This window comes from Pristiophorus japonicus, chromosome 3 (genome assembly GCF_044704955.1).
Source record: "Pristiophorus japonicus isolate sPriJap1 chromosome 3, sPriJap1.hap1, whole genome shotgun sequence".
Lineage (NCBI taxonomy): Eukaryota > Metazoa > Chordata > Chondrichthyes > Pristiophoridae > Pristiophorus > Pristiophorus japonicus.
Genome location: NC_091979.1, coordinates 326,629,676 through 326,655,167, shown reverse-complemented (window position 1 = coordinate 326,655,167; position 25,492 = coordinate 326,629,676). Strand labels below are relative to the sequence as shown.

The following is a 25,492-nucleotide window of genomic DNA, read 5'->3' as shown; positions in this document are numbered from 1 at the left end:
AATGACTTTAAAAGCATCATTTTTGTTTTGTGAAGATTCGGACAGAGAAATGTTTCGGAAAAGAATTTTTTGTTGAAAAGGGCTCAGCACTTCATCTTCTTTTTGGCTGTTAGGTCAACACTTCTTTTCGATGGTATTCTTCGAGATGGATATTTTCTTTGCTGTTTCACAATAACCAATCCCTTGCACTACAGTCTGTCTCACTGTTTCCAACGTCCCATGTAAATGTTACCAGCAAGGAACATTTTGAAACAGACTTCTAAAGCACAGTTTCCAAAATGGTTTATGGATTCAGAGGTAAAGTGCAGAGCACAGATAAGTTATTCAATTAAGGACTCTCCTTCAGTTAACATTTCTTTAGTTGTGCAAATGAAGATCATCAGTCAATTAATGATGTTTTCCCATGAAGGCAGGATAACATTTAATGATTATGCATTTTCTAAGTAAAAGCCCATGTGATTCAGGGCGAAGTGGCAAATTGGATCCAAATTTGGCTCAGAGGCAGGAAGCAAAGGGTAATGTTTGATGGGTGTTTTTGTGACTGGAAGGATGTTTCCAGTGGGGTTCCACAGTTTTCAGTGCCAGATCCATTGCTTTTATGGTATTTATCAATGATCTAAACTTGAATATAGGTGTTATGATTACGAAGTTTTCAGGTGTTATTAAAATAGGCAGTGTGGTTTATAATGAAGAAGAAAGCTGGAGACTCCAGGAAGATATCAATCAACTGATAAGGGGTTAGAGCAGTGGCAAATGGAATTTAATCCAGAGATGTGAGAGATCACGCATTTGTGGAGGGCTAACAAGGAAAGGGAATACAATTCAACTGGTATGACATTGAGAAGTGTAGAGGAACAAAGATAACTGGGAGTGCTTGTCCACAGAACCCTGAAGGTAGCTGGCCAGTTGGAAAAGTTGGTTAAGAAGTCATATGGAATGGTTGCATTTATTGGCAGAAGCAAGGAACAGAACAGCAAGTGGGTTATGCTAGAACTGTATAAAATTCTGGTTAGGCCACAGCTGGAGTACTGCGTGCAGTTCTGGTCACCGCATTGAAGGAAGAACGTGAATACGCTGGAGAGGGTACAGAGGAGATTTACGTAGATGTTGCCGGGAGTGGAGCAACATTGCTATGAGGACAGATTGGACAGGATGGGTTTGTTTTCCTTGGAACACAGGAGGCTGATGGGCGACAGCATTGAGATGTATAAAAATAGGAGGGGCCTAGATATTGTTGATTAAAAGGGTCTATTTCACATAGTGGAGTGGTCAACAACCAGGCTGCATAATTTCAAAGTAATTAGTGTAAGGGTTAAAGGGGATTTGAAGTGAACATTCTGCAAGCAGATGTTTGTGGGGGTCTCAAACTCACTGCCTGAAAGTGTGGTGCAGGCAGAAACCCTCACCACATTTAACAAGTTCTTAGATGTGCACATTAAATGCAATAAGATGAATGGGTACTCAACTAAAACTGGGCATTTGTTGGCCGGTGCAGATACGATGGGCTTAAATGACTCCTTCCATGCTGTAAACATCTATGATTATATAATTATCGGTTAGGATTACTTTCATGATGCAAAACGTGGCAATCAGATAATTAATGGTGTTTCCAGTGAAGAAGTGTTCCTGCAAGCTGGGGCTCGAACTCAGGAAGTTGAGATGAAGCATCTTATGAGGCTGCTGTTTGGTGTACGGGGAGCGTTTTCTCGGACGGTGGCATTTTGCAGCCCAGTGAAGGGTGGTAAACCGCTGTTTGATGTTGCATTCTCCGCTCTCCACCGGCAGCCACTGATTGGAGAGTGTGGGAGCGGAAGTTAGGGCTTGTCCCGCCCTCACTCACTCTGGAGCTGGGGAAGAGCGATTAGTCGATGGGTTTGTTTGTGGCTTTAATTTTCTGTTGTGAAGCGTGGTGGCGTGGCAGGATCCTTTAATAATCTGTCACAGCTGACCTGAATGCACGGAATGTGCAGCTTTGAGATATGGTTTCTCCAGCGTCAGGGCTGGAAACGGGAGGGAGTGAGAGACACTGTGCAGAAGTTGAGTGTGTACAGAACTGCAGAGAGAAATTAGCAAATGGAACAGCATCGTGAGACACTGCACTCTGTTATTATTGAACCACTAATATGAATGATTTAATTTTATCTAATCATAAATTGAACACGTTTGCATAATGTTTCCGCCCGGTTTCGAACCGGGGACCTTTCACGTGTGAGGCGAACGTGATAACCACTACACTACGGAAACGCTGTGGCAGTAACACCGTGGGGAACATAACCAGAGCTTTAACCTCAACAGCTGGACTACACTTTTGGAGCTTGTGTCACGATAATAGAATGACGGTGCTATATTTAGCAAGGTTGTGAGTGTGGCAGGAATTGATCGCGTGTTTCTCTGCCTTTATACATGGGAACAGGAGTGGCCATTCCTCAGCAAGTGGTTAGAATCTTGAATACACTGCTCTAAAGGGCGGTGGAGTCAGACTCAATCTTATCTTTCAAACCGAGTTGGATAAGTATCCTAATGAAAGAAATTGCACAGCTTTGGGTAAATGACAGGGGAGTGAGACTTGTTGAGAGTTGGCATGGGCTCGACGGGCTGCAACCATTCCCTTATTCTTTGATTCTATAAGTTGTGGCACATTTGATAGTGTGCATGTCAGCAGCATATTGAAAGGGACATGGATTCAGTCGGCACAACGAGAGGCATCTGATTCAGAAGATTCGGGTGCACGAAAATTCGGGTTTAATGACTTTAAAAGCATAATTTTTGTTTTGTGAAGATTCGGTCAGAGAAATGTTTGGGAAAAGCATTTTTTGCTGAAAAGGGCTCAGCCCTTCATCTTCTTTTTGGCTGTTAGGGCCACACTTCTTTTCGATGGTATTCTTCCAGATTGTATATTTTCTTTGCTGTTTCACAATAACCAGTCCCTTGCACTACAGTCTATCTCATTGTTTCCAACGTCCCATGTACATGTTACCAGCAAGGAACATTTTGAAGCAGACTTCTAAAGCACAGTGTCCAAAATGGTTTATGGATTCAGAGGTAAAGTGCAGAGCACAGATAACTTATTCAATTAAGGACTCTCCTTCAGTTAACATTTCTTTAGTTGTGCAAATGAAGATCATCAGTCAATTAATGATGTTTTCCCATGAAGGCAGGATAACATTTAATGATTATGCATTTTCTAAGTAAAAGCCCATGTGATTCAGGGCGAAGTGGCAAATTGGATCCAAATTTGGCTCAGAGGCAGGAAGCAAAGTCTAATGTTTGATGGGTGTTTTTGTGACTGGAAGGATGTTTCCAGTGGGGTTCCACAGTTTTCAGTGCCAGATCCATTGCTTTTTATGGTATTTATCAATGATCTAAACTTGAATATAGATGTTATGATTCCGAAGTTTTCAGGTGTTATTAAAATAGGCAGTGTGGTTGATAATGAAGAAGAAAGCTGGAGACTCCAGGAAGATAACAATCAAGTGATAAGGTGGTAGAGCAGTGGAAAATGAGAGATCGCGCATTTGTGGAGGGCTAACAAGGAAAGGGAATACACATCAACTGGTATGACATTGAGAAGTGTAGAGGAACAAAGGTAACTGGGATTGCTTGTCCACAGATCCCTGAAGGTCGCTGACCAGTTGGAAAAGTTGATTAAGAATTCATATGGAATGGTTGCATTTATTGGCAGAAGCAAGGAACAGAACAGCAAGTGGGTTATGCTAGAACTGTATAAAATAGTGGTTAGGCCACAGCTGGAGTTCTGCGTGCAGTTCTGGTCACCGCATTGAAGGAAGAACGTGAATACGCTGGAGAGGGTACAGAGGAGATTTACGTAGATGTTGCCGGGAGTGGAGCAACTTTGCTATGAGGACAGATTGGATAGGATGGGTTTGTTTTCCTTGGAACAGAGGAGGCTGATGGGCGACCGCATTGAGGTGTATAAAAGTAGGAGGGGCCTAGATATTGTTGATTAAAAGGGTCTATTTCACATAGTGGAGTGGTCAACAACCAGGCTGCATAATTTAAAAGTAATTAGTGTAAGGGTTAAAGGGGATTTGAAGTGAACATTCTGCATGCGGATGTTTGTGGGGGTCTCAAACTCACTGCCTAAAAGTGTGGTGCAGGCAGAAACCCTCACCACATTTAACCAGTTCTTAGATGTGCACATGAAATGCAATAAGGTGCAGGGGTACACACCTAAAACTGGGCATTTGTTGGCCGGTGCAGATACTATGGGCGTAAATGACTCTTTCCATGCTGTAAACCTCTATGATTATATAATTATCGGTTAGGATCACTTTCATGATGCAAAACGTGGCAATCAGATAATTAATGGTGTTTCCAGTGAAGAAGTGTTCGTGCAAGTTGGGGCTCGAACTCAGGAAGCTGAGATGAAGCATCTTATGAGGCTGCTGTTCGGAGCACGGGGAGCGTTGTCTGGAACGGTGGCATTTTGCAGCCCAGTGAAGGGCAGTAAACCGCTGTTTGATGCTGCATTCTCCGCTTTCCGCCGGCAGCGGCTGATTGGAGAGTGTGGGAGCGGAAGTTAGGGCTTGTCCCGCCCTCACTCACTCTGGAGCTGAGGAAGAGCGATTAGTCGATGGGTTTGTTTGTGGCTTTAATTTTCTGTTGTGAAGCGTGGTGGCGTGGCAGGATCCTTTAATAATCTCTCACAGCTGACCTGAATGCACGGAATGTGCAGCTTTGAGATATGGTTTCTCCAGCGTCAGGGCTGGAAACGGGAGGGAGTGAGAGACACTGTGTAGAATTTGAGTGTGAACAGAACTGCAGAGAGAAATCAGCAAATGGAACAGCATCGTGAGACACTGCACTCTGTTAACATTGAACAACTAATCTGAATGATTTAATTGTATCTTATAATTAATTGAACACGTTTGCATAATGTTCAGCCCGGTTTCGAACCGGGGACCTTTCGCGTGTTAGGCGAACGTGATAACCACTACACTACGGAAACGCTGGTGCAGTAACATCGTTGGGAACATAACCAGAGCTTTAACCTCAACAGCTGGACTACACTTCTGGAGCTTGTGTCACGAGAATCGAATTACGGTGCTATATTTAGCAAGGTTGTGAGTGTGGCAGGAATTGATCCCGTGTTTCTCTGCCTTTATACATAGGATCAGGAGTGGCCATTCCTCAGCAAGTGGTTAGAATCTGGAATACACTTCTCTAAAGGGCGGTGGAGTCAGACTCAATCTTATCTTTCAAAACGGAGTTGGATAAGTCTCCGAATGAAAAAAATTGCACAGCTGTGGGTAAATGACAGGGGAGTGAGACTTGTTGAGAGTTGGCATGGGCTCGACGGGCTGCATCCATTCCCTTATTCTTTGATTCTATAAGTTAGTGGCACATTTAATAGTGTGGATGTCAGCAGAATATTGAAAGGGACATGGATTCAGTCGGCACAACGAGAGGCATCTGATTCAGAAGATTCCGGTGCATGAAAATTCGGGTTTAATGACTTCAAAAGCATCATTTTTCTTTTGTGAAGATTCGGTCAGAGAAATGTTTGAAAAATAATTTTTTGCTGAAAAGGGCTCAGCACTTCATCTTCTTTTTGGCTGTTAGGGCCACACTTCTTTTCGATGGTATTCTTCCAGAATGTATATTTTCTTTGCTGTTCCACAATAACCAGTCCCTTGCACTGCAGTCTATCTCACTGTTTCCAACGTCTCATCTACATGTTACCAGCAATGAACATTTTGAAGCAGACTTCTAAAGCACAGTGTCCAAAATGGTTTATGGATTCAGAGGTAAAGTGCAGAGCACAGATAAGTTATTCAATTAAGGATTCTCCTTCAGATAACATTTCTTTAGTTGTGCAAATGAAGATCATCAGTCAATTAATGATGTTTTCCCATGAAGGCAGGATAACATTTAATGATTATGCATTTTCTAAGTAAAAGCCCATGTGATTCAGGGCGAAGTTGCAAATTGGATCCAAATTTGGCTCAGAGGCAGGAAGCAAAGGGTAATGTTTGATGGGTGTTTTTGTGACTGGAAGGATGTTTCCAGTGTGGTTCCACAGTTTTCAGTGCCAGATCCATTGCTTTTTATGGTATTTATCAATGATCTAAACTTGAATATAGGTGTTATGATTACGAAGTTTTCAGGTGTTATTAAAATAGGCAGTGTGGTTGATAATGAAGAAGAAAGCTGGAGACTCCAGGAAGATATCAATCAACTGATAAGGGGGTAGAGCAGTGGCAAACTGAATTTAATCCAGAGATGTGAGAGATCGCGCATTTGTGGAGGGCTAACAAGGAAAGGGAATACACATCAACTGGTATGACATTGAGAAGTGTAGAGGAACAAAGGTAACTGGGATTGCTTGTTATCAGATCCCTGAAGGTAGCTGACCAGTTGGTAAAGTTGATTAAGAATTCATATGGAATGGTTGCATTTATTGGCAGAAGCAAGGAACAGAACAGCAAGTGGGTTATGCTCGAACTGTATAAAATTCTGGTTAGGCCACAGCTGGAGTTCTGCGTGCAGTTCTGGTCACCGCATTGAAGGAAGAACGTGAATACGCTGGAGAGGGTACAGAGGAGATTTACGTAGATGTTGCCGGGAGTGGAGCAACTTTGCTATGAGGACAGATTGGATAGGATGGGTTTGTTTTCCTTGGAACAGCGGAAGCTGATGGGCGACCGCATTGAGGTGTATAAAAATAGGAGGGGCCTAGATATTGTTGATTAAAAGGGTCTATTTCACATAGTGGAGTGGTCAACAACCAGGCTGCATAATTTAAAAGTAATTAGTGTAAGGGTTAAAGGGGATTTGAAGTGAACATTCTGCATGCAGATGTTTGTGGGGGTCTCAAACTCACTGCCTGAAAGTGTGGTGCAGGCAGAAACCCTCACCACATTTAACCAGTTCGTAGATGTGCACATGAAATGCAATAAGGTGCAGGGGTACACACCTAAAACTGGGCATTTGTTGGCCGGTGCAGATACGATGGGCGTAAATGACTCTTTCCATGCTGTAAACCTCTATGATTATATAATTATCGGTTAGGATTACTTTCATGATGCAAAACGTGGCAATCAGATAATTAATGCTGTTTCTATTGAAGAAGTGTTCGTGCAAGCTGGGGCTCGAACTCAGGAAGCTGAGATGAAGCATCTTACGAGGCTGCTGTTCGGAGCACGGGGAGCGTTGTCTGGAACGGTGGCATTTTGCAGCCCAGTGAAGGGCGGTAAACCGCTGTTTGATGCTGCATTCTCCGCTTTCCGCCGGCAGCGGCTGATTGGAGAGTGTGGGAGCGGAAGTTAGGGCTTGTCCCGCCCTCACTCACTCTGGAGCTGAGGAAGAGCGATTAGTCGATGGGTTTGTTTGTGGCTTTAATTTTCTGTTGTGAAGCGTGGTGGCGTGGCAGGATCCTTTAATAATCTCTCACAGCTGACCTGAATGCACGGAATGTGCAGCTTTGAGATATGGTTTCTCCAGCGTCAGGATTGGAAACGGGAGGGAGTGAGAGACACTGTGTAGAATTTGAGTGTGAACAGAACTGTAGAGAGAAATCAGCAAATGGAATAGCATCGTGAGACACTGCACTCTTTTAACATTGAACCACTAATCTGAATGATTTATTTTTATCTTATAATTAATTGAACACGTTTGCATAATGTTTCCACCCGGTTTCGAACCGGGGACCTTTCGCGTGTTAGGCGAACGTGATAACCACTACACTACGGAAACGCTGGTGCAGTAACATCATTGGGAACACAACCAGAGCTTTAATCTCAACAGCTGGACCACACTTCTGGAGCTTGTGTCACGAGAATCGAATAACGGTGCTGTATTTAGCAAGGTTGTGAGTGTGGCAGGAATTGATCCCGTGTTTCTCTGCCTTTATACATAGGAACAGGAGTGGCCATTCCTCAGCAAGTGGTTAGAATCTGGAATACACTTCTCTAAAGGGCGGTGGAGTCAGACTCAATCTTATCTTTCAAAACGGAGTTGGATAAGTATCCGAATGAAAAAAATTGCACAGCTGTGGGTAAATGACAGGGGAGTGAGACTTGTTGAGAGTTGGCATGGGCTCGACGGGCTGCATCCATTCCCTTATTCTTTGATTCTATAAGTTAGTGGCACATTTAATAGTGTGCATGTCAGCAGAATATTGAAAGGGACATGGATTCAGTCGGCACAACGAGTGGCATCTGATTCAGAAGATTCCGGTGCATGAAAATTCGGGTTTAATGACTTTAAAAGCATCATTTTTCTTTTGTGAAGATTCGGTCAGAGAAATGTTTGAAAAAGAATTTTTTGCTGAAAAGGGCTCAGCACTTCATCTTCTTTTTGGCTGTTAGGGCCACACTTCTTTTCGATGGTATTCTTCCAGAATGTATATTTTCTTTGCTGTTTCACATTAACCAGTCCCTTGCACTGCAGTCTATCTCACTGTTTCCAACGTCTCATGTATATGTTTCCAGCAATGAACATTTTGAAGCAGACTTCTAAATCACAGTGTCCAAAATGGTTTATGGATTCAGAGGTAAAGTGCAGAGCACAGATAAGTTATTCAATTAAGAATTCTCCTTCAGATAACATTTCTTTAGTTGTGCAAATGAAGATCATCAGTCAATTAATGATGTTTTCCCATGAAGGCAGGATAACATTTAATGATTATGCATTTTCTAAGTAAAAGCCCATGTGATTCAGGGCGAAGTGGCAAATTGGATCCAAATTTGGCTCAGAGGCAGGAAGCAAAGGGTAATGTTTGATGGGTGTTTTTGTGACTGGAAGGATGTTTCCAGTGTGGTTCCACAGTTTTCAGTGCCAGATCCATTGCTTTTTATGGTCTTTATCAATGATCTAAACTTGAATATAGGTGTTATGATTACGAAGTTTTCAGGTGTTATTAAAATAGGCAGTGTGGTTGATAATGAAGAAGAAAGCTGGAGACTCCAGGAAGATATCAATCAACTGATAAGGGGGTAGAGCAGTGGCAAATTGAATTTAAACCAGAGATGTGAGAGATCGCGCATTTGTGGAGGGCTAACAAGGAAAGGGAATACACATCAATTGGTATGACATTGAGAAGTGTAGAGGAACAAAGGTAACTGGGATTGCTTGTCCACAGATCCCTGAAGGTAGCTGGCCAGTTGGAAAAGTTGGTTAAGAAGTCATATGGAATGGTTGCATTTATTGGCAGAAGCAAGGAAGAGTACAGCAAGTGGGTTATGCTAGAACTGTATAAAATTCTGGTTAGGCCACAGCTGGAGTACTGCGTGCAGTTCTGTTCAGCGCATTGATGGAAGAACGTGAATACGCTGGAGAGGGTACAGAGGAGATTTACGTAGATGTTGCCGGGAGTGGAGCAACTTTGCTATGAGGACAGATTGGATAGGATGGGTTTGTTTTCCTTGGAACAGAGGAGGCTGATGGGCGACAGCATTGAGGTGTATAAAAATAGGAGGGGCCTAGATATTGTTGATTAAAAGGGTCTATTTCACATAGTGGAGTGGTCAACAACCAGGCTGCATAATTTAAAAGTAATTAGTGTAAGGGTTAAAGGGGATTTGAAGTGAACATTCTGCATGCAGATGTTTGTGGGGGTCTCAAACTCACTGCCTGAAAGTGTGGTGCAGGCAGAAACCCTCACCACATTTAACCAGTTCTTAGATGTGCACATGAAATGCAATAAGGTGCAGGGGTACACACCTAAAACTGGGCATTTGTTGGCCGGTGCAGATACGATGGGCTTAAATGACTCCTTCCATGCTGTAAACCTCTATGATTATATAATTATCGGTTAGGATTACTTTCATGATGCAAAAAGTGGCAATCAGATAATTAATGGCGTTTCCAGTGAAGAAGTGTTCGTGCAAGCTGGGGCTCGAACTCAGGAAGCTGAGATCAAGCATCTTGGGAGGCTGTTGTTCGGAGCAGGTGGAGCGTTCTCTCGAACGCTGGCATTTTGCAGCCCAGTGAAGAGCGGTAAAGCGCTGTTTGATGCTGCATTCTCCGCTTTCCGCCGGCAGCGGCTGATTGGAGAGTGTGGGAGCGGAAGTTAGGGCTTGTCCCGCCCTCACTCACTCTGGAGCTGGGAAAGAGCGATTAGTCGATGGGTTTGTTTGTGGCTTTAATTTTCTGTTGTGAAGCGTGGTGGCGTGGCAGGATCCTTTAATAATCTCTCACAGCTGACCTGAATGCACGGAATGTGCAGCTTTGAGATATGGTTTCTCCAGCGTCAGGGCTGGAAACGGGAGGGAGTGAGAGACACTGTGTCGAATTTGAGTGTGAACAGAACTGCAGAGAAAAATCAGCAAATGGAACATCATCGTGAGACACTGCACTCTGTTAACATTGAACCACTAATATGAATGATTTAATTTTATCTTATCATTAATTGAACACGTTTGCATAATGTTCCCGCCCGGTTTCGGAATGGGGACTTTTCGCGTGTGAGGCGAACGTGATAACCACTACACTACGGAAAAGCTGTGGAAGTAACATTGTTGGGAACATAACCAGAGCTTTAACCTCAACAGCTGGACTACACTTCTGGAGCTTGTGTCACGAGAATCGAATGACGGTGCTATATTTAGCAAGGGTGTGAGTGTGGCAGGAATTGATCCCGTGTTTCTCTGCCTTTATACATAGGAACAGGAGTGGCCATTCCTCAGCAAGTGGTTAGAATCTGGAATACACTGCTCCAAAGGGCGGTGGAGTCAGACTCAATCTTATCTTTCAAAACGGAGTTGGATAAGTATCCGAATGAAAAAAATTGCACAGCTGTGGGTAAATGACAGGGGCGTGAGATTTGTTGAGAGTTGGCATGGGCTCGACGGGCTGCATCCATTCCCTTATTCTTTGATTCTATAAGTTAGTGGCACATTTAATAGTGTGCATGTCAGCAGAATATTGAAAGGGACATGGATTCAGTCGGCACAACGAGAGGCATCTGATTCAGAAGATACGGGTGCACGAAAATTCGGGTTTAATGACTTTAAAAGCATCATTTTTGTTTTGTGAAGATTCGGTCAGAGAAATGTTTGGGAAAATAATTTTTTGCTGAAAAGGGCTCAGCACTTCATCTTCTTTTTGGCTGTTAGGGTCACACTTCTTTTCGATGGTATTCTTCCAGAATGTATATTTTCTTTGCTGTTTCACAATAACCAGTCCCTTGCACTACAGTCTTTCTCATTGTTTCCAACGTCCCATGTACATGTTATCAGCAAGGAACATTTTGAAACAGACTTCTAAAGCACAGTGTCCAAAATGGTTTATGGATTCAGAGGTAAAGTGCAGAGCACAGATAAGTTATTCAATTAAGGACTCTCCTTCAGTTAAAATTTATTTAGTTGTGCAAATGAAGATCATCAGTCAATTAATGATGTTTTCCCATGAAGGCAGGATAACATTTAATGATTATGCATTTTCTAAGTAAAAGCCCATGTGATTCAGGGCGAAGTGGCAAATTGGATCCAAATTTGGCTCAGAGGCAGGAAGCAAAGGGTAATGTTTGATGAATGTTTTTGTGACTGGAAGGATGTTTCCAGTGGGGTTCCACAGTTTTCAGTGCCAGATCCATTGCTTTTTATGGTATTTATCAATGATCTAAACTTGAATATAGGTGTTATGATTACGAAGTTTTCAGGTGTTATTAAAATAGGCAGTGTGGTTGATAATGAAGAAGAAAGCTGGAGATTCCAGGAAGATATCAATCAACTGATAAGGGGGTAGAGCAGTGGCAAATTAAATTTAATCCAGAGATGTGAGAGATCGCGCATTTGTGGAGGGCTAACAAGGAAAGGGAATACACATCAACTGGTATGACATTGAGAAGTGTAGAGGAACAAAGGTAACTGGGATTGCTTGTCCACAGATCCCTGAAGGAAGCTGGCCAGTTGGAAAAGTTGGTTAAGAAGTCATATGGAATGGTTGCATTTATTGGCAGAAGCAAGGAACAGAACAGCAAGTGGGTTATGCTAGAACTGTATAAAATTCTGGTTAGGCCACAGCTGGAGTACTGCGTGCAGTTCTGGTCACCGCATTGAAGGAAGAACGTGAATACGCTGGAGAGGGTACAGAGGAGATTTACGTAGATGTTGCCGGGAGTGGAGCAACTTTGCTATGAGGACAGATTGGATAGGATGGGTTTGTTTTCCTTGGAACAGAGAAGGCTGATTGGCGACAGCATTGAGGTGTATAAAAATAGGAGGGGCCTAGATATTGTTGATTAAAAGGGTCTATTTCACATAGTGGAGTGGTCAACAACCAGGCTGCATAATTTAAAAGTAATTAGTGTAAGGTTTAAAGGGGATTTGAAGTGAACATTCTGCATGCAGATGTTTGTGGGGGTCTCAAACTCACTGCCTGAAAGTGTGGTGCAGGCAGAAACCCTCACCACATTTAACCAGTTCTTAGATGTGCACATGAAATGCAATAAGGTGCAGGGGTACACACCTAAAACTGGGCATTTGTTGGCCGGTGCAGATACGATGGGCTTAAATGACTCCTTCCATGCTGTAAACCTCTATGATTATATAATTATCGGTTAGGATTACTTTCATGATGCAAAACGTGGCAATCAGATAATTAATGCTGTTTCCAGTGAAGAAGTGTTCGTGCAAGCTGGGGCTCGAACTCAGGAAGCTGAGATGAAGCATTTTATGAGGCTGCTGTTCGGAGCACGGGGAGCGTTGTCTCGAACGGTGGCATTTTGCAGCCCAGTGAAGGGCGGTAAACCGCTGTTTGATGCTGCATTCTCCGCTTTCCACCGGCAGCGGCTGATTGGAGAGTGTGGGAGCGGAAGTTAGGGCTTGTCCCGCCCTCACTCACTCTGGAGCTGGGGAAGAGCGATTAGTCGATGGGTTTGTTTGTGGCTTTAATTTTCTGTTGTGAAGCGTGGTGGCGTGGCAGGATCCTTTAATAATCTCTCACAGCTGACCTGAATGCACGGAATGTGCAGCTTTGAGATATGGTTTCTCCAGCGTCAGGGCTGGAAACGGGAGGGAGTGAGATGCACTGTGTAGAATTTGAGTGTGTGCAGAACTGTAGAGAGAAATCAGCAAATGGAACAGCATCGTGAGACACTGCACTCTGTTGACATTGAACCACGAATATGAATGATTTAATTTTATCTTATCATTAATTGAACACGTTTGCATAATGTTTCCGCCTGGTTTCGAACCGGGGACCTTTCGCGCGTTAGGCGAACGTGATAACCACTACACTACGGAAACGCTGTGGCAGTAACATTGTTGGGAACATAACCAGAGCTTTAACCTCAACAGCTGGACGTCACTTCTGGAGCTTGTGTCACGAGAATAGAATAACGGTGCTAGATTTAGCAAGGTTGTGAGTGTGGCAGGAATTGATCCCGTTTTTCTCTGCCTTTATACATCGGAACAGGAGTGGCCATTCCTCAGCAAGTGGTTAGAATCTGGAATAGACTTCTCTAAAGGGCGGTGGAGTCAGACTCAATCTTTTCTTTCAAAACGGAGTTGTATCAGTATCCGACTGAAAAAAATTGCACAGCTGTGGGTAAATGACAGGGGAGTGAGACTTGTTGAGAGTTGGCATGGGCTCGACGGGCTGCATCCATTCCCTTATTCTTTGATTCTATAAGTTAGTTGCACATTTAATAGTGTGCATGTCAGCAGAATATTGAAAGGGACATGGATTCAGTCGGCACAACGAGAGGCATCTGATTCAGAAGATTAGGGTGCACGAAAATTCGGGTTTAATGACTTTAAAAGCATCATTTTTGTTTTGTGAAGATTCGGTCAGAGAAATGTTTGAAAAATAATTTTTTGCTGAAAAGGGCTCAGCACTTCATATTCTTTTTGGCTGTTAGGGCCACACTTCTTTTCGATGGTATTCTTCAGAATGTATATTTTCTTTGCTGTTTCACAATAACCAGTCCCTTGCACTATAGTCTATCTCACTGTTTCTAACGTCTCATGTACATGTTACCAGCAATGAACATTTTGAAGCAGACTTCTAAAGCACAGTGTCCAAAATGGTTTATGGATTCAGAGGTAAAGTGCAGAGCACAGATAAGTTATTCAATTAAGGACTCTCCTTCAGTTATCATTTCTTTAGTTGTGCAAATGAAGATCATCAGTCAATTAATGATGTTTTCCCATGAAGGCAGGATAACATTTAATGATTATGCATTTTCTAAGTAAAAGCCCATGTGATTCAGGGCGAAGTGGCAAATTGGATCCAAATTTGGCTCAGAGGCAGGAAGCAAATGGTAATGTTTGATGGGTGTTTTTGTGACTGGAAGGATGTTTCCAGTGGGGTTCCACAGTTTTCAGTGCCAAAACCATTGCTTTTATGGTATTTATCAATGATCTAAACTTGAATATAGGTGTTATGATTACGAAGTTTTCAGGTGTTATTAAAATAGGCAGTGTGGTTGATAATGAAGAAGAAAGCTGGAGACTCCAGGAAGATATCAATCAACTGATAAGGGGGTAGAGCAGTGGCAAATTGAATTTAATCGAGAGATGTGAGAGATCGCGCATTTGTGGAGGGCTAACCAGGAAAGGGAATACACATCAAGTGGTATGATATTGAGAAGTGTGGAGGAACAAAGGTAACTGGGATTGCTTGTCCACAGATCCCTGAAGGAAGCTGGCCAGTTGGAAAAGTTGGTTAAGAAGTCATATGGAATGGTTGCATTTATTGGCAGAAGCAAGGAACAGAACAGCAAGTGGGTTATGCTAGAACTGTATAAAATTCTGGTTAGGCCACAGCTGGAGTACTGCGTGCAGTTCTGGTCACCGCATTGAAGGAAGAACGTGAATACGCTGGAGAGGGTACAGAGGAGATTTACGTAGATGTTGCCGGGAGTGGAGCAACTTTGCTATGAGGACAGATTGAATAGGATGGGTTTGTTTTCCTTGGAACAGAGGAAGCTGATGGGCGACAGCATTGAGGTGTATAAAAATAGGAGGGGCCTAGATATTGTTGATTAAAAGGGTCTATTTCACATAGTGGAGTGGTCAACAATCAGGCTGCATAATTTAAAAGTAATTAGTGTAAGGGTTAAAGGGGATTTGAAGTGAACATTCTGCATGCAGATGTTTGTGGGGGTCTCAAACTCACTGCCTCAAAGTGTGGTGCAGGCAGAAACCCTCACCACATTTAACCAGTTCTTAGATGTGCACATGAAATGCAATAAGGTGCAGGTGTACACAACTAAAACTGGGCATTTGTTGGCCGGTGCAGATACGATGGGCTTAAATGACTCCTTCCATGCTGTAAACCTCTATGATTATATAATTATCGGTTAGGATTACTTTCATGATGCAAAACGTGGCAATCAGATAATTAATGGTGTTTCCAGTGAAGAAGTGTTCGTGCAAGCTGGGGCTCGAACTCAGGAAGCTGAGATGAAGCATCTTATGAGGCTGCTGTTCGGTGTACGGGGAGCGTTGTCTCGAATGGTGGCATTTTGCAACCCAGTGAAGGGCGGTAAACCGCTGTTTGATGCTGCATTCTCCGCTTTCCGCCGGCAGCGGCTGATTGGAGAGTGTGGGAGCGGAAGTTAGGACTTGTCCCGCCCTCACTCACTCTGGAGCTGGGGAAGAGCGATTAGTCGATGAGTTTGTTTCTGGCTTTAATTTTCTGTTGTGAAGCGTGGTGGCGTGGCAGGATCCTTTAATAATCTCTCACAGCTGACCTGAATGCACGGAATGTGCAGCTTTGAGATATGGTTTCTCCAGCGTCAGGGCTGGAAACGGGAGGGAGTGAGATACACTGTGTAGACAGAACTGCGGAGAGAAATCAGCAAATGGAACAGCACCGTGAGACACTGCAGTCTGTTAACATTGAACCACTAATATGATTGATTTATTTTTATCTTATCATTAATTGAACACGTTTGCATAATGTTTCCGCCCGGTTTCGAACCGGGGACCTGTCGCGTGTTAGGCGAACGTGATAACCACAACACTACGTAAACGCTGTGGCAGTAACATCGTTGGGAACATAACCAGAGCGTTAACCTCAACAGCTGGACGACACTTCTGGAGCTTGTGTCAGGAGAAGAGAATAACGGTGCTAGATTTAGCAAGGTTGTGAGTGTGGCAGGAATTGATCCCGTGTTTCTCTGCCTTTATACATAGGAACAGGAGTGGCCATTCCTCAGCAAGTGGTTAGAATCTGGAATACACATCTCTAAAGGGCGGTGGAGTCAGACTCAATCTTATCTTTCAAAACGGAGTTGTATCAGTATCCGACTGAAAGAAATTGCACAGCTGCGGGTAAATGACAGGGGAGTGAGACTTGTTGAGAGTTGGCATGGGCTCGACGGGCTGCATCCATTCCCTTATTCTTTGATTCTATAAGTTAGTGGCACATTTAATAGTGTGCATGTCAGCAGAATATTGAAAGGGACATGGATTCAGTCGGCACAATGAGAGGCATCTGATTCAGAAGATTTGGGTGCACGAAAATTCGGGTTTAATGACTTTAAAAGCATCATTTTTCTTTTGTGAAGATTCGGTCAGAGAAATGTTTGAAAAATAATTTTTTGCTGAAAAGGGCTCAGCACTTCATCTTCTTTTTGGCTGTTAGGGCCACACTTCCTTTCGATGGTATTCTTCCAGAATGTATATTTTCTTTGCTGTTTCACAATAACCAGTCCCTTGCACTACAGTCTATCTCACTGTTTCCAACGTCTCATATACATGTTACCAGCAATGAACATTTTGAAGCAGACTTCTAAAGCACAGTGTCCAAAATGGTTTATGGATTCAGAGGTAAAGTGCAGAGCACAGATAAGTTATTCAATTAAGGACTCTCCTTCAGTTAACATTTCTTTAGTTGTGCAAATGAAGATCATCAGTCAATTAATGATGTTTTCCCATGAAGGCAGGATAACATTTAATGATTATGCATTTTCCAAGTAAAAGCCCATGTGATTCAGGGCGAAGTGGCAAATTGGATCCAAATTTGGCTCACAGGCAGGAAGCAAAGGGTAATGTTTGATGGGTGTTTTTGTGACTGGAAGGATGTTTCCAGTGGGCTTCCACAGTTTTCAGTGCCAGATCCATTGCTTTTTATGGTATTTATCAATGATCTCAACTTGAAGATAAGTGTTATGATTACGAAGTTTTCAGGTGTTATTAAAATAGGCAGTGTGGTTGATAATGAAGAAGAAAGCTGGAGACTCCAGGAAGATATCAATCAACTGATAAGGGGGTAGAGCAGTGGCAAATTGAATTTAAACCAGAGATGTGAGAGATCGCGCATTTGTGGAGGGCTAACAAGGAAAGGGAATTCACATCAACTGGTATGACATTGAGAAGTGTAGAGGAACAAAGGTAACTGGGATTGCTTGTCCACAGATCCCCGAAGGTAGCTGGCCAGTTGGAAAAGTTGGTTAAGAAGTCATATGGAATGGTTGCATTTATTGGCAGAAGCAAGGAAGAGAACAGCAAGTGGGTTATGCTAGAACTGTATAAAATTCTGGTTAGGCCACAGCTGGAGTACTGCGTGCAGTTCTGTTCACCGCATTGATGGAAGAACGTGAATACGCTGGAGAGGGTACAGAGGAGATTTACGTAGATGTTGCCGGGAGTGGAGCAACTTTGCTATGAGGACAGATTGGATAGGATGGGTTTGTTTTCCTTGGAACAGAGGAGGCTGATGGGCGACAGCATTGAGGTGTATAAAAATAGGAGGGGCCTAGATATTGTTGATTAAAAGGGTCTATTTCACATAGTGGAGTGGTCAACAACCAGGCTGCATAATTTAAAAGTAATTAGTGTAAGGGTTAAAGGGGATTTGAAGTGAACATTCTGCATGCAGATATTTGTGGGGGTCTCAAACTCACTGCCTGAAAGTGTGGTGCAGGCAGAAACCCTCACCACATTTAACCAGTTCTTAGATGTCCACATGAAATGCAATAAGGTGCAGGGGTACACATCTAAAACTGGGCATTTGTTGGCCGGTGCAGATACGATGGGCGTAAATGACTCCTTCCATGCTGTAAACCTCTATGATGAAATAATTATCGGTTAGGATTACTTTCATGATGCAAAACGTGGCAATCAGATAATTAATGCTGTTTCCAGTGAAGAAGTGTTCGTGCAAGCTGGGGCTCGAACTCAGGAAGCTGAGATGAAGCATCTTATGAGGCTGCTGTTCGGAGCACGGGGAGCGTTGTCTGGAACGGTGGCATTTTGCAGCCCAGTGAAGGGCGGTAAACCGCTGTTTGATGCTGCATTCTCCGCTTTCCGCCGGCAGCGGCTGATTGGAGAGTGTGGGAGCGGAAGTTAGGGCTTGTCCCGCCCTCACTCACTCTGGAGCTGAGGAAGAGCGATTAGTCGATGGGTTTGTTTGTGGCTTTAATTTTCTGTTGTGAAGCGTGGTGGCGTGGCAGGATTCTTTAATAATCTCTCACAGCTTACCTGAATGCACGGAATGTGCAGCTTTGAGATATGGTTTCTCCAGCGTCAGGGCTGGAAACGAGAGTGAGTGAGAGACACTGTGTAGAATTTGAGTGTGAACAGAACTGCAGAGAGAAATCAGCAAATGGAACAGCATCGTGAGACACTGCACTCTGTTAACATTGAACCACTAATATGAATGATTTAATTTTATCTCATCATTAATTGAACACGTTTGCATAATGTTTCCGCCCGGTTTCGAACCGGGGACCTTTCGCGTGTTAGGCGAACGTGATAACCACTACACTACGGAAACTCTGTGGCAGTAACATTGTTGGGAACATAACCAGAGCTTTAACCTCAACAGCTGGACTACACTTCTGGAGCTTGTGTCACGAGAATAGAATAACGGTGCGATATTTAGCAAGGTTGTGAGTGTGGCAGGAATTGATCCCGTGTTTCTCTGCCTTTATACATAGGAACAGGAGTGGCCATTCCTCAGCAATTGGTTAGAATCTGGAATACACTTCTCGAAAGGGCGGTGGAGTCAGACTCAATCTTATCTTTCAAAACGGCGTTGGATAAGTATCCGAATGAAAAAAATTGCACAGCTGTGGGTAAAGGACAGGGGAGTGAGACTTGTTGAGAGTTGGCATGGGCTCGACGGGCTGCATCCATTCCCTTATGCTTTGATTCTATAAGTTAGTGGCACATTTAATAGTGTGCATGTCAGCAGAATATTGAAAGGGACATGGATTCAGTCGGCACAACGAGAGGCATCTGATTCAGAAGATTCCGGTGCATGAAAATTCGGGTTTAATGACTTTAAAAGCATCATTTTTCTTTTGTGAAGATTCGGTCAGAAAAATGTTTGAAAAAGAATTTTTTGCTGAAAAGGGCTCAGCACTTCATATTCTTTTTGGCTGTTAGGGCCACACTTCTTTTCGATGGTATTCTTCCAGAATGTATATTTTCTTTGCTGTTTCACAATAACCAGTCCCTTGCACTATAGTCTATCTCACTGTTTCTAACGTCTCATGTACATGTTACCAGCAAGGAACATTTTGAAGCAGACTTCTAAAGCACAGTGTCCAAAATGGTTTATGGATTCAGAGGTAAAGTGCAGAGCACAGATAAGTTATTCAATTAAGGACTCTCCTTCAGTTATCATTTCTTTAGTTGTGCAAATGAAGATCATCAGTCAATTAATGATGTTTTCCCATGAAGGCAGGATAACATTTAATGATTATGCATTTTCTAAGTAAAAGCCCATGTGATTCAGGGCGAAGTGGCAAATTGGATCCAAATTTGGCTCAGAGGCAGGAAGCAAATGGTAATGTTTGATGGGTGTTTTTGTGACTGGAAGGATGTTTCCAGTGGGGTTCCACAGTTTTCAGTGCCAAAACCATTGCTTTTATGGTATTTATCAATGATCTAAACTTGAATATAGGTGTTATGATTACGAAGTTTTCAGGTGTTATTAAAATAGGCAGTGTGGTTGATAATGAAGAAGAAAGCTGGAGACTCCAGGAAGATATCAATCAACTGATAAGGGGGTAGAGCAGTGGCAAATTGAATTTAATCGAGAGATGTGAGAGATCGCGCATTTGTGGAGGGCTAACCAGGAAAGGGAATACACATCAAGTGGTATGATATTGAGAAGTGTAGAGGAACAAAGGTAACTGGGATTGCTTGTCCACAGATCCCTGAAGGAAGCTGGCCAGTTGGAAAAGTTGGTTAAGAAGTCATATGGAATGGTTGCATTTATTGGCAGAAGCAAGGAACAGAACAGCAAGTGGGTTATGCTAGAACTGTATAAAATTCTGGTAAGGCCACAGCTGGAGTACTGCGTGCAGTTCTGGTCACCGCATTGAAGGAAGAACGTGAATACGCTGGAGAGGGTACAGAGGAGATTGACGTAGATGTTGCCGGGAGTGGAGCAACTTTGCTATGAGGACAGATTGAATAGGATGGGTTTGTTTTCCTTGGAACAGAGGAAGCAGATGGGCGACAGCATTGAGGTGTATAAAAATAGGAGGGGCCTAGATATTGTTGATTAAAAGGGTCTATTTCACATAGTGGAGTGGTCAACAATCAGGCTGCATAATTTAAAAGTAATTAGTGTAAGGGTTAAAGGGGATTTGAAGTGAACATTCTGCATGCAGATGTTTGTGGGGGTCTCAAACTCACTGCCTGAAAGTGTGGTGCAGGCAGAAACCCTCACCACATTTAACCAGTTCTTAGATGTGCACATGAAATGCAATAAGGTGCAGGTGTACACAACTAAAACTGGGCATTTGTTGGCCGGTGCAGATACGATGGGCTTAAATGACTCCTTCCATGCTGTAAACCTCTATGATTATATAATTATCGGTTAGGATTACTTTCATGATGCAAAACGTGGCAATCAGATAATTAATGGTGTTTCCAGTGAAGAAGTGTTCGTGCAAGCTGGGGCTCGAACTCAGGAAGCTGAGATGAAGCATCTTATGAGGCTGCTGTTCGGTGTACGGGGAGCGTTGTCTCGAATGGTGGCATTTTGCAACCCAGTGAAGGGCGGTAAACCGCTGTTTGATGCTGCATTCTCCGCTTTCCGCCGGCAGCGGCTGATTGGAGAGTGTGGGAGCGGAAGTTAGGACTTGTCCCGCCCTCACTCACTCTGGAGCTGGGGAAGAGCGATTAGTCGATGGGTTTGTTTCTGGCTTTAATTTTCTGTTGTGAAGCGTGGTGGCGTGGCAGGATCCTTTAATAATCTCTCACAGCTGACCTGAATGCACGGAATGTGCAGCTTTGAGATATGATTTCTCCAGCGTCAGGGCTGGAAACGGGAGGGAGTGAGATACACTGTGTAGACAGAACTGTGGAGAGAAATCAGCAAATGGAACAGCACCGTGAGACACTGCACTCTGTTAACATTGAACCACTAATATGATTGATTTAATTTTATCTTATCATTAATTGAACACGTTTGCATAATGTTTCCGCCCGGTTTCGAACCGGGGACCTGTCGCGTGTTAGGCGAACGTGATAACCACAACACTACGTAAACGCTGTGGCAGTAACATCGTTGGGAACATAACCAGAGCGTTAACCTCAACAGCTGGACGACACTTCTGGAGCTTGTGTCAGGAGAAGAGAATAACGGTGCTATATTTAGCAAGGTTGTGAGTGTGGCAGGAATTGATCCCGTGTTTCTCTGCCTTTATACATAGGAACAGGAGTGGCCATTCCTCAGCAAGTGGTTAGAATCTGGAATACACTTCTCTAAAGGGCGGTGGAGTCAGACTCAATCTTATCTTTCAAAACGGAGTTGGATAAGTATCCGAATGAAAAAAATTGCACAGCTGTGGGTAAGTGACAGGGGAGTGAGACTTGTTGAGAGTTGGCATGGGCTCGACGGGCTGCATCCATTCCCTTATTCTTTGATTCTATAAGTTAGTGGCACATTTAATAGTGTGCATGTCAGCAGAATATTGAAAGGGACATGGATGCAGTCGACACAACGAGAGGCATCTGATTCAGAAGATTCGGGTGCACGAAAATTCGGGTTTAATGACTTTAAAAGCATCATTTTTCTTTTGTGAAGATTCGGTCAGAGAAATGTTTGAAAAATAATTTTTGCTGAAAAGGGCTCAGCACTTCATCTTCTTTTTGGCTGTTAGGGCCACACTTCTTTTCGATGGTATTCTTCCAGAATGTATATTTTCTTTGCTGTTTCACAATAACCAGTCCCTTGCACTGCAGTCTATCTCACTGTTTCCAACGTCTCATGTACATGTTACCAGCAATGAACATTTTGAAGCAGACTTCTAAAGCACAGTGTCCAAAATGGTTTATGGATTCAGAGGTAAAGTGCAGAGCACAGATAAGTTATTCAATTAAGGATTCTCCTTCAGTTAACATTTCTTTAGTTGTGCAAATGAAGATCATCAGTCAATTAATGATGTTTTCCCATGAAGGCAGGATAACATTTAATGATTATGCATTTTCTAAGTAAAAGCCCATGTGATTCAGGGCGAAGTGGCAAATTGGATCCAAATTTGGCTCAGAGGCATGAAGCAAAGGGTAATGTTTGATGGGTGTTTTTGTGACTGGAAGGATGTTTCCAGTGGGGTTCCGCAGTTTTCAGTGCCAGATCCATTGCTTTTTATGGTATTTATCAAAGATCTAAACTTGAATATAGGTGTTATGATTACGAAGTTTTCAGGTGTTATTAAAATAGGCAGTGTGGTTGATAATGAAGAAGAAAGCTGGAGACTCCAGGAAGATATCAATCAACTGATAAGGGGGTAGAGCAGTGGCAAATGGAATTTAATCCAGAGATGTGAGAGATCGCGCATTTGTGGAGGGCTAACAAGGAAAGGGAATACACATCAACTGGTATGACATTGAGAAGTGTAGAGGAACAAAGGTAACTGGGATTGCTTATCCACAGATCCCTGAAGGTAGCTGGCCAGTTGGAAAAGTTGGTTAAGAAGTCATATGGAATGGTTGCATTTATTGGCAGAAGCAAGGAACAGAACAGCAAGTGGGTTATGCTAGAACTGTATAAAATTCTGGTTAGGCCACAGCTGGAGTACTGCGTGCAGTTCTAGTCACCGCATTGAAGGAAGGACGTGAACACGCTGGAGAGGGTACAGAGGAGATTTACGTAGATGTTGCCGGGAGTGGAGCAACTTTGCTATGAGGACAGATTGGATAGGCTGGGTTTGTTTTCCTTGGAACAGAGGAGGCTGATGGGCGACAGCATTGAGGTTTATAAAAATAGGAGGGGCCTAGATATTGTCGATTGAAAGGTTCTATTTCACAGAGTGGAGTGGTCAACAACCAGGCTGCATAATTTTAAAGTAATTAGTGTAAGGGTTAAATGGGATTTGAAGTGAACATTCTGCATGCAGATGTTTGTGGGGGTCTCAAACTCACTGCCTGAAAGTGTGGTGCAGGCAGAAACACTCACCACATTTAACAAGTTCTTAGATGTGCACATGAAATGCAATAAGTTGCAGGGGTGCACACCTAAAACTGGGCAATTGTAGGCCGGTGCAGATACGATGGGCTTAAATGACTCCTTCCATGCTGTAAACCTCTATGATAATATAATTATCGGTTACGATTACTTTCATGATGCAAAACGTGGCAATCAGATAATTAATGGTGTTTCCAGTGCAGAAGTGTTCGTGCAAGCTGGGGCTCGAACTCAGGAAGCTGAGATGAAGCATCTTATGAGGCTGCTGTTCGGTGTGCAGGGAGCGTTGTCTCGAATGGTGGCATTTTGCAGCCCAGTGAAGGGCGGTAAACCGCTGTTTGATGCTGCATTCTCCGCTTTCCGCCGGCAGCGGCTGATTGGAGAGTGTGGGAGCGGAAGTTTGGGCTTGTCCCGCCCTCAGTCACTCTGGAGCTGGGGAAGAGCGATTATTCGATGGGTTTGTTTGTGGCTTTAATTTTCTGTTGTGAAGCGTGGTGGCGTGGCAGGATCCTTTAATAATCTCTCACAGCTGACCTGAATTCACGGAATGTGCAGCTTTGAGATATTGTTTCTCCAGCGTCAGGGCTGGAAACGGGAGGGAGTGAGAGACACTGTGTAGAATTTGAGTGTGAACAGAACTGTAGAGAGAAATCAGAAAATGGACCAGCATCGTGAGACACTGCACTCTGTTAATATTGAACCAATAATATGAATGATTTAATTTTATCTAATCATTAATTGAACACGTTTGCATAATGTTTCCGCCCGGTTTCGAACCGGGGATCTTTCGCGTGTGAGGCGAACGTGATAACCACTACACTACGGAAACGCTGTGCCAGTAACATTGTTGGGAACATAACCAGAGCTTTAACCTCAACAGCTGCACTGCGCTTCTGGAGCTTGTGTCACGAGAATAGAATGACGGTGCTATATTTAGCAAGGTTGTGAGTGAGGCAGGAATTGATCCCGTGTTTCTCTGCCTTGAAACATAGGAACAGGAGTGGCCATTCCTCAGCAAGTGGTTAGAATCTGGAATACACTGCTCTAAAGGGCGGTGGAGTCAGACTCAATCTTATCTTTCAAAACGGAGCTGGATAAGTATCCGAATGAAAAAAATTGCACAGCTGTGGGTAAATGACAGGGGAGTGAGACTTGTTGAGAGTTGGCATGGGCTCGACGGGCTGCAACCATTCCCTTATTCTTTGATTCTATAAGTTAGTGGCACAGTTAATAGTGTGCATGTCAGCAGAATATTGAAAGGAACATGGATTCAGTCGGCACAACGAGAGGCATCTGATTCAGAAGATTCGGGTGCACGAAAATTCGGGTTTAATGACTTTAAAAGCATAATTTTTGTTTTGTGAAGATTCGGTCGGAGAAATGTTTGGGAAAATAATTTTTTGCTGAAAAGGGCTCAGCACTTCATCTTCTTTTTGGCTGTTCGGGCCACACTGCTTTTCGATGGTATTCTTCCAGAATGTATATTTCCTTTGCTGTTTCACAATAACCAGTCCCTTGCACTGCAGTCTATCTCACTGTTTCCAACGTCTCATGTACATGTTTCCAGCAATGAACATTTTGAAGCAGACTTCTAAAGCACAGTGTCCAAAATGGTTTATGGATTCAGAGGTAAAGTGCAGAGCACAGCTAAGTTATTCAATTAAGGACTCTCCTTCAGTTAACTTTTCTTTAGTTGTGCAAATGAAGATCATCAGTCAATTAATGATGTTTTCCCATGAAGGCAGGATAACATTTAATGATTATGCATTTTCTAAGTAAAAGCCCATGTGATTGAGGGCGAAGTGGCAAATTGGATCCAAATTTGGCTCAGAGGCAGGAAGCAAAGGGTAATGTTTGATGGGTGTTTTTGTGACTGGAAGGATGTTCAATTAAGGACTCTCCTTCAGTTAACTTTTCTTTAGTTGTGCAAATGAAGATCATCAGTCAATTAATGATGTTTTCCCATGAAGGCAGGATAACATTTAATGATTATGCATTTTCTAAGTAAAAGCCCATGTGATTGAGGGCGAAGTGGCATATTAGATCCAAATTTGGGTGTTTTTGTGACTGGAAGGATGTTTCCAGTGGGGTTCCGCAGTTTTCAGTGCCAGATCCATTGCTTTTTATGGTATTTATCAATGATCTAAAGTTG

At 43.2% G+C, this 25,492-nt stretch overlaps 6 non-coding genes across 6 annotated transcripts; all 6 read right to left on the bottom strand.

The window, feature by feature from the left end:
- Positions 1–2,171: 2,171 nt before the first annotated feature.
- Positions 2,172–2,244, bottom strand: trnav-cac (transfer RNA valine (anticodon CAC)). The gene has a single exon. It is a non-coding gene; the product is annotated as a tRNA-Val (tRNA).
- Positions 2,245–4,896: 2,652 nt separating this feature from the next.
- trnav-aac (transfer RNA valine (anticodon AAC)) lies at positions 4,897–4,966 on the bottom strand. The gene has a single exon. It is a non-coding gene; the product is annotated as a tRNA-Val (tRNA).
- A 2,677-nt stretch (positions 4,967–7,643) lies between these two features.
- trnav-aac (transfer RNA valine (anticodon AAC)) lies at positions 7,644–7,716 on the bottom strand. Its single transcript has one exon. It is a non-coding gene; the product is annotated as a tRNA-Val (tRNA).
- A 5,422-nt stretch (positions 7,717–13,138) lies between these two features.
- trnav-aac (transfer RNA valine (anticodon AAC)) lies at positions 13,139–13,211 on the bottom strand. The gene has a single exon. It is a non-coding gene; the product is annotated as a tRNA-Val (tRNA).
- Positions 13,212–18,617: 5,406 nt separating this feature from the next.
- trnav-aac (transfer RNA valine (anticodon AAC)) lies at positions 18,618–18,690 on the bottom strand. The gene has a single exon. It is a non-coding gene; the product is annotated as a tRNA-Val (tRNA).
- A 5,406-nt stretch (positions 18,691–24,096) lies between these two features.
- Positions 24,097–24,169, bottom strand: trnav-cac (transfer RNA valine (anticodon CAC)). The gene has a single exon. It is a non-coding gene; the product is annotated as a tRNA-Val (tRNA).
- Positions 24,170–25,492: the final 1,323 nt, after the last annotated feature.